Source organism: Perna viridis, chromosome 1 (genome assembly GCF_037379345.1).
Source record: "Perna viridis isolate PV_CMFRI_1.1 ecotype Kerala chromosome 1, ASM3737934v1, whole genome shotgun sequence".
Lineage (NCBI taxonomy): Eukaryota > Metazoa > Mollusca > Bivalvia > Mytilida > Mytilidae > Perna > Perna viridis.
In genome coordinates this window covers 6,116,201-6,126,146 of record NC_142445.1, presented here as the reverse complement: position 1 = coordinate 6,126,146, position 9,946 = coordinate 6,116,201, and the positions used below count along the sequence as shown (strand labels likewise).

Genomic DNA, 9,946 nt, shown 5'->3' with positions numbered 1-9,946 from the left:
TGGAATTGAAGACTTGATTTTTTTATTGTAAGAATTCTTTAACATCTCAACTGCTTTTGCTTCAAAGAGTAGTGAAGGGAACTACGGTTATAACGGTAATAAGAAGAATGTTATCCAGGGACAAAGGCCAGACATGGAAAACAGACGTACAAAGAACATGAAATTTTGTTAAAATCAAATATACAAATTAACAAAAGCAAATGAGCAACTACGACTCCACTATAAACTTGGAGCATGGACCAGGTGCGCCAGTAGGGTAAGCGTCCTCTGCTTTTCTAGATACACCCACCGAGTTGCTCATAAAAAGACAAGTCCGGGGTAGATGAAAGAGGAAAGGAAAACCATGACACGTTGAACAATTCAGTTTTCATGGCGCAGATGGATACACCATAGCGATCCACGATTTCAGGATGACGACCATAACATAAAACTTCTTTAGGGATGACTTCAATCTTGTAGCAACACAACCTTGTTCCAGAAGTTTATTTGTTAGAATTCTAGCGCGATACAAAAACTCTGCGTAGTTTCGACAAGCTCTGGCATAATGTAGTAGTTGTTACATGTATACGAAAACTCCATACGCACGTTTAATAGAGGGGGTATCACATTTTAAAAAAATGTTTTTACGGGGGATAAGAGAATATCATGGGGGTCAAGAAAATTTTATATGATTTCAAAATGACCAGTCCCCCCTCCCAGGTAAATAATGATACATTCCTATATCCATTTGAATCGTAAGGGGAAAAAGGGGGCTATATAGTCAAATTTTGTGTCCCGGATCTTTTTATGTAATATTCAAACCAGAACCTTTTTTTCGCCTATTGCATCTTTGTATTTATATAAAATCATATATCATTGTCCTGCTTTTCTATTTCAAATGTGATCCTAGCCCCGACCCCACTCATAAAAATCAACATGGTTACTCGAAGGCGTATTCTGGTGGGGGAGTGCGCCCCCTAAAATTTGCAAAGCATGGGTTGTCATGGGTAGATTTAGGCGGTTTCAAGTTGAAACTTAAAATTTCTCGCTAATTTTACCACAAAAGATATCAACATTGCACCCACTCTATGATGTTCAAAATCCTGGATCCTTCCCTGTTACTCCTACAACGTAAGAGGTTGGAATTCCGTTCCTCTATACCCTAGGATGACAGCAAGTCAGAAAATAGCTTGCCAGACAACCTTTAGCATTGCTGGAGTATATGGTTTGCTACCTAAGCACTGTATTGTTTTTTTTATTTATTTCTTTATTGCTTTAATGGAGAATATTAAAATAGTTTCAAAACAGGCAACTTGTTTCATGCTAGACGGTTAAAGCAAAATATGATGAAAGCTATTTACAGATTAGTGAACAGGGATGGCTCCAGACACTTTGAAAAGGAGGGGTGCAAGCCAAAGTGATGGTGATGCTAACACATTATTTTCCATGTTTTGTCAATTTTACACATGAAAATGACTAATTTTCTGGTAAAAAGGAGATGTGCCAACCCCCTCTGATCAATGAACAGGTATTACCAGCACAGTTGACTAATAATTATCATTCGATAAGATGTCCTATTAAACAGGTGCATCATAAGCTTATGGTAGGATTATCTCTCTTAACTTGTGAACAAAAAAAAATCACAATTTACCAGTCTTGTAGAGTTTATACAAGGAAACCATGAATTCAGATCAATTCAATGTAAATTATAGGTGCAAGTACATGGCATGATTATGATTAGCTCAAAATTCAACAATAAATCTCTTCTTTTTCAAAATGTTTGTCTGTGAATGTTTATATTTTATTCTATTTACCCATGGAACTTGTTTTTTTTTTCATTGATTGGTTGTGGTTTCAATGCATACTGCAATAATTTCTTGCATTTCAGGACAAGAATGTTTTACTGTATGAAATGATCCTGCTTTATACTACTCTACTATTATGACATTTTGAGGCGGTTTCATAGTGCTACCTCACAGAATCAACAGTTGCTTAGCCAAATAGTTGTTACACAAATTACTTGTTCGAGAAGTAGTGAAAGATTTAGCACCCACTAGTCATAAGTAGAAAACTTAAATACATGTACCATTTATGTTTGCCAATGAGATAGTCATTCAAAAAACAAAGCAAGTAACGATTAAGCTTCTACAAGTGAAATCACCACATGGATATCAATAATGGGCAAACCACATACCATTAAGCAATCTATAAAAAGGCCCAAAAATAAATAAAGTAAAACTATTTACAAAAGACCATAATCAACCTAATCTACAGAAAACAATGAAGTAATTTTTTAGCTCAGTTGATAGAGTGACAGCTTGCAGTGCAAGGGATTCTAGGTTGTATTCCAGGATGGTACTGTCAAGAAGTATACATGGCTGTTATTGTATACATGTATGAAAGTGACTTTTACTTTTGAAGCACAACACATTTAAACCTTGTACATTTGAATAAGAAATATGATTTTGAAAATATTTATTTTCAAACTTCAGCTTCATATCAGCTTTCATTACAGTGCAAGCAGAGATTTGAACAGCATTGAAGATCATCTAAATTATACATGTATGAATTCTTTTCAGTCATATATATGCCAAGGATGACCTGGAAGTATAAAAATCAGTAATAAATATACATAATACTCATATTCAAAGTTAATGTGATTCATGAATCCTGTATTGAAGTAGACCTCTATTTAAGTAAACCCTACACTATATGGATCATTGGATGTTTTTTTCTTCAAACAAAACATCCCATTATGCTAAAATATTATGTCTATGTTACAACCTTCATTTAAGTGTCATGGGAACTGAAGTGCTACATTTTAAGTGATAAACACATATGGGATCTATCTACAATACACATGTAGAAATAATACAAATACATTTCTAAAATAAATTGACTAATGAGAGTTTCTAGTGAACAATCAAAAGACTTTGAAAGTGGGGGTCCAAGCTAATAATTTCCTCATTTTTGCAAAAATTTTCCACATTACTTCCAACATTTCCCAACAAAAGAGGTGGGTCCTACCTTTGGAACACCCCAAATCAATATTAATTTTTTTTTTAAAAAAAAGGCATAAAAATATTGTATACTGAACCTCAAATACCTACACAATCTATTATCATACTTCATTTGAAGAGAGCTTCCTGTTATGTATGATTTGTCTGGTAACTTGTATCATTGGTAGGTGAACATGACGGCTGCATCCAAAATTTTCTGGAAAATATCAAAAAATATTTCCTTTTAATATGGAAAGAGATACTGAAAATCAACATGGATAGACTTTTATCATACTGTGATGACTATGGTATAATTGTACATGTTCATGACAACATACTGTGCAAAAGAAATCTGATGACTAATAAAACTAGTTCATTATCCTTAGTTACTGATATACAATGTAAGTCAACAGCTTGTATTTATGGATCTATTAAAAAAGTAAAAAAAAATAGCACGATAAACTTCTTAAAAAATTGAAAATTGTGTCATGTACAAGGTCATACAAATGTATATGTTAATGTTTAGATTAATTTCCAAATCATATAATTCATGTAGTTTTCTTCAAGTTATGTATGAAATGTTCTCATATGACTTACATGTACAATACCAAGGAACATTTATTATTGTTTTTGATTGCTATTGGTCAACTATTCAGCAATACTTGTGTCACTGGAGTTTCCTTGACCTTGTACATGAATTTATTTTTGTTCTCAAAAATGAAATATGGGGTACTGTATACACAAATAACAGATTCTTGTAAGGTTTTGTTTGTGTTACCCTCATCATGTTCAACAAGTTTGTATCATAGACTGTTTCATTTAAATGAAAATCAACAGTCATTGACTCAACGACAACTCTTCATGTCTTTATAAAAATGTTTGTATGGACTATGGAACATGTATACAGTAGTCAGTACACATGTAAGGCTTAAGAAAGTTTCTTGTGTACCATATCTCCTGTAATTTATACTGCACACATTTACTTAGACTACAGCACATGATTTAGACAAATTATAATTAACAAATACATGGTATATGATAAACACTTACGTTATTTATCATAGTTCTTCATTATTGTAAGTTGTAACTGTGTTCGAGCTAAATAAAATATTTGTATTTTCATCATGGCGGCACTGTAAACATTAATGAATGCATATCATTAATGTTCGTTCGTTTTGCTAATCAATTTTTTGATATATAAAAATATAAAAACAAGAAAATATAACAAACAATTGAAATAAAAACAAACTGTCATGTTCGAAATGAAAAAAATATACTCAAATAAAACATTAATTTAGCGACAAATATGCCGAAGTTCATAAGCAAGCTGCTGATAAAAAAACACAATGGAGAAAATTTTAAATAGTTCCGTGTTTTTTTGTAGAAGGTTTGGAATTATCTCAAACTACGATTTTCAGGTTCATTTGTATTCATCTTAATGTGTCACTTACTTTTTGGTAGAATATATGTCCATATGTGAGTACACGAAACTCAAATTCAGACGACCCCCCCAATGTGACAGCATGGTTTTCACAAAATACTGTTCGGAAGTCTGATTTTAGTTCAAAAGTCACGTAAAAGTCCGAGAATTCCGAACTCTTGTTTCCACTGGCTGGTTGTTGACACTTAGCCGGATGTTGTGTATGATTAAGAAAGCTTGAAAAATTAAGGTAAAAATCAATTAATTTAAAACACCAAAATGACCCTACTATTTAGTTGTTCTTGATTGGCTGAATTGGTTGTATTTGAAATACAGTGCGCGTTTGACTGCAAGGTACCGTCCGTGCGAGACTCGACCGGGTAGTCAAGCACGGTAAAATTCTCCTGTTAGTAGTATTCCAAAGTTTAATGTGATAACGTAAGGCAAGCCAAAATGCCTATTTATGAATATTCAAATAATAATAGATATTTATAAATGAACTATAAATATAAATTAATTAAAAATATTTATAAATGAATTATAAATATTAATAATTGTCTTGGATTTATAAATATTTAAAGTTAATAATTCAGTTATTGAAATTTATAATTGAGGATTAAATAATAAATTTATTTGTAAATCACACCTTATTTATGGATATTTATAAAAATACATTTTTGTCCACTTTGGTTGCAATTATAAATATTTGTAATTGCCATATTTATACATATTGATAAATGAATTATTAATATTTAAAATTGAATTATAAATATTAATAAATGATTTATAAAATGAAAAAATGGCTTGGACACAAGGATAATAGGGTTGACAAATTTTGATTGCCACTGGAAATAGGGAGAGGTGGATAGGGTCGGGCAATTTAGCCTATTGCGGTGGAGTGCAAAGGTTCTTACTCCTATCGGGTACCACATCAGGCCCAAGCGCCAGAATAAAGTTCAAAAATGCCCCATGCCTATTTGTGAAAAATACCACAATCAAAGTATTTATTACGCATATCATACATTGCATAACAAGTTGTAACTCCGCAAATTTCCTAATTTCGTCTGGGATTTTCTGAATATTTTTTTTTCTGTTTGGACAGAACTAACTTGATTTAGGAAACACTTTACTTTTGATAAGATGTGGTTTGGAACCATTTTTCGTCTTCCACCGACAACAAATTTGAACACCGTCACGTTTTGTGTGCGTACATGTCTACTTTATACCAGGCTATTTTTACTGTTACGCTCTTGACATTTCTTAGATGTTTAAATATAAAAAAACTTCAAGAGAGTGTCTTTTCATATTACTTTTTATCTTCATGTTTCATGTTTGTTTACCATAAATATATATCTTTTCTGTAATTGTGTATTTTTATCTCGATACTCGACCTTTTTAACTCGATACTCGACCTTTTCAACTCGATACTCAACTTTTTTGACTCGATACTTTATCAAAAGTGAATCTCATTTTGTTTAGAGTCTTTACAGAAAAAAATGACGTTATGTGTAGCCACTTTGTAAGTTATATCGAAGAGTTTCTATTACGAGTGATTTGATTGGATTTTGGATCCTGGTTAAATTTAAGTAACTCACTAGATGGCGCTGGACGATACCCGCAAAATATGAATGAGTGATGTCAGGGGTTTGAGGGAGCGAGGGTGGACTCAAAACCCTGACTCGGGAGGATGTATGAAATAAAGACATAATGATTTAGAATAAAATAAAAACATTCCTATTTCCTTGAAGCGCGTAAATTTTGGATTCAGTCCTTTATTTTTGTTCACGAGCTTGTAAATTTGCACGTGTCATTTTGAAATCAAACATATAAAATTTTCTTGACCCCCCCATGATATTTCACTATTTTTTTACCCCCTTAAAAAACATTTAAAAGAAATGTGATCCCCCTCTATTAAACATGCCAAACTTTTAACATACATGATATGTAGGATACGTAGGGTATGTAGGATATGTAGGGTATGTAGGATAGTAGGATATGTAGGGTATGTAGGATAGGTAGGATATGTAGGGATATGTAGGATGTGTAGGATATGTAGGGATATGTAGGATATGTAGGATATCTAGGGATATGTAGGATATGTAGGATATGTAGGGATATGTAGGGACTGTAGGATATGTAGGATATGTAGGGACTGTAGGATAGGTAGGATATGTAGGGATTGTAGAATAGGTAGGATATGTAGGGTATGTAGGATAGTAGGATATGTAGGATAGGTAGGGTATGTAGGATATGTAGGATAGGTAAGATATGTAGGATAGGTAGGGTATGTAGGATAGGTAGGATATGTAGGATAGGTAGGGTATGTAGGGACTGTAGGATCTGTAGGATATATAGGGTATGTAGGATATGTAGGATATGTAGGACTGTAGGATAGGTAGGATATGTAGGGATATGTAGGATAGGTAGGATATGTAGGGATACTTAGGATATGTAGAATAGGTAGGATATGTAGGGACTGTAGGATAGGTAGGATATGTAGGGTATGTAGGATAGTAGGATATGTAGGATATGTAGGATATCTAGGGATATGTAGGATAGGTAGGGTATGTAGGATAGGTAGGATATGTAGGATAGGTAGGATAGGTAGGATATGTAGGATGTGTAGGATAGGTAGGATAGGTAGGGTATGTAGGATATGTAGGATAGGTAGGGTATGTAGGATATGTAGGGATATGTAGGATATGTTGGATATGTAGGGTATGTAGGATATGTAGGATATTTAAGATAGGTAGGATAGGTAGGATATGTAGGGTATGTAGGATATGTAGGATATGTAGGGTATGTAGGATATGTAGAATAGTTAGGATATGTAGGATATGTAGAATAGTTAGGGTATGTAGGATATGTAGGATATGTAGGATAGGTAGGGTATGTAGGATATGTAGGATATGTAGGATATGTTGGATAAGTAGGATAGGTAGGGTATGTAGGATAGGTAGGATATGCCTGAAGATTCAAAAGTTCTCAAATGTTTCATTTAAGAGAGAAAAGACAAGTAAACGGAAAAAGACACATTTTAATTATCCAAATGAATCTCGCAATTTATTCAAATTGAAATTTTTTTGCTTTCCTTCCATACTTTGTAACATTAGTAATCTTGTTATGTTCATTATTGTCGTTAGTTTAAACATATTTATTTGCTCAAAAATACAAGCAAGGGATTGGACTCAAGTTACAACAACATTATGGAGGTCCTCTCCCATACAAACAATCACGATTACACAGAATGCATAATGACGGCAATTAGATCTAACTAAAACTAACAATAGAAATGAAAAGGTAATGCAAATTAACATGAACGATATGAAATTAAAAGAAGGAAATGGAATAAAAGGGGGGTCTGACAAAAGGGCGGGTGGGAGTAATGTGATAGATAGTCATTTCATGTATACATGTACATACAGTATTATTCAAACCTTTTAGTTGTTTGATAAAATGATGAACACAAGCAAAAATATCCGTGTTTTCAGCGTATGTGAGATTTTCGTCACCAGCCAACGGAAATTCTATTGTTACGTTAAAACCGTATAAGGCACCGACCATTTTATATTGAGGGGAGGGGCTGGGATATTTTTTTTTAAATATTAATTTCACTTTGAAGCTTAATAAAAAAAATATTTTGTTGTGGCAAGAAAAAAATAAATGAAGTTGTTTAATGGTAAAAAAAAAAATAAATAATATTGTATTCTGTTTTTCATTAAAAAAAAGTTTAAGTAGAAAAAAAAATTTAAAAAAAAAAAGAAAAGGAAAGGAGAGGAGAGGAATCTCATGTACATATTGTGAATGTACCATAAACTGCCATTCAACATGTTAAATTATGTATGAAGAAGTATGTAACAAATGTCTATCCAGAGACTTTTATTTTATATTAACCCAGTTTGTTAAACAAACTATTGGAAAGATGCAAAAAATACACGAACAACCACCAAACATTATAACCAATTTAGATTTTATCTCCAATAGAGAAAAGATAAGAATACCATGCCGTCCGATTATTCCCCGCTGTGGAAATTGCGTAGACTTTTTGACTATTTTTTGCTACTTATAGTTTAAGACCAAAGAACTTATGTACGCATGTATACAGGCATATTCAGTAACGAACTAATTAAGGTGGCTGAAAGGATTCACTTTGAAATGAAAAAAAGACTGTGCTATAGTTTTGAGCAATGAGAACTTACTTCTAATATTATAATTTGTTCTATTAGAATTAGTTCTTAATAGTATGTGCAATGAGGACAGTCCCTAGTCCTGACATATGTGACATATAAGTGTAAGAACTTATGGTTGAAAAGTTCCCAAACAAGCACAACATAATTAGTTCAGAGATGATGGCTTTATTGTTTTTAATGGGTCTTTTGATCAACTTCAAATGTTATTTAACATTGCTAATAAGAACCTGAACTACTCAAGTTTACTTATACGTAATCTAAGTCCTCAATAAATTTCTTAGAGAAAGTGCAATTAAATCCAAATGGAATATGGTGAAACCTTACGACACTTAGACTTATTAGTAGTTCAATGTGCCTAATACACAATCTCAAAAGTTTTAATTCATTAAAAAGTTACTCGACTGCAAAATATACAGCTTGTGCTGCCCAATAGCAGAGCGTGTGATCTCAGACTTCAAGTCAATAAAAAAAATTAAAAGTAATCAACATTGGTAACAAAATACTATCCAACATTACACGCAATCTCGTATTTGTTACGAAAGCACTGGTCTTACATAACTAATGACCCTGAATGCTCTCAACTATTAGAACCACCACTAAAGCAGACCCTGGTCAAACCTTTATAATGCACGTCTTTCATGAACAATTAAACTATTAATATTACTCCTTAGCACTTTTTATTTGTTGAAGATAAAATCATCACATGTATATACTGTTCTTTATATATGCATCTTTTACATAATACATTTAATACGAAACTAATTAATATTTTCACTGTATGATCTGAAGCCAATGCAACATTCCTGAAACACACTTGTGATATCTGTATATGTATTACAAAATACATTTGCTTTCACTTAACTATAATTTTTCATCCGCCAAAGAAATTTTTTTCCCTTAAGACTGCCTCAATGATTGCAAGCTGGAGCGTGGAGACATTATACGAAATTGGAAAAGCCACCGAGGCTGCAATAGAAATGGAGCGCTACAACCTTGATATTTTGGGACTAAGTTAGATGGACATCATCTGGAGCGGTCATACTGTCTTCAGGGAAAGTTCTACTGTACTCCGGACCACAAAACGAGGATTGCAACCATCAACATGGAGTAGAAATCTCACTCAACATGAAGACCAAATTATCATTCATCGAATGGAATCCTGTGAGTGAAAGATTTATCGTGGCAAGATTTATGTCAAAGATACAAAAAGTAACAGTCATTCAATACTACGCTCCTACCAGATAGACCACATTACAGTCGCTAGGAGATGGAGAAAGAACACGACAGCCGTTAGAGCATATCGAGGTGCTGATATAGCATCCGATAATGAACTTGTGGTGGCTAAATTGAAGATTAAG

At 33.0% G+C, this 9,946-nt stretch overlaps 1 long non-coding RNA gene across 1 annotated transcript; it reads right to left on the bottom strand.

Moving 5' to 3' along the window:
* Positions 1-2,439: 2,439 nt before the first annotated feature.
* LOC148627000 (uncharacterized) lies at positions 2,440-4,545 on the bottom strand. Its single transcript, XR_015919448.1, has 4 exons — positions 4,430-4,545; positions 4,029-4,111; positions 3,090-3,195; positions 2,440-2,580 (listed from the first exon to the last, which is right to left on the bottom strand). It is a non-coding gene; the product is annotated as an uncharacterized LOC148627000 (long non-coding RNA).
* Positions 4,546-9,946: the final 5,401 nt, after the last annotated feature.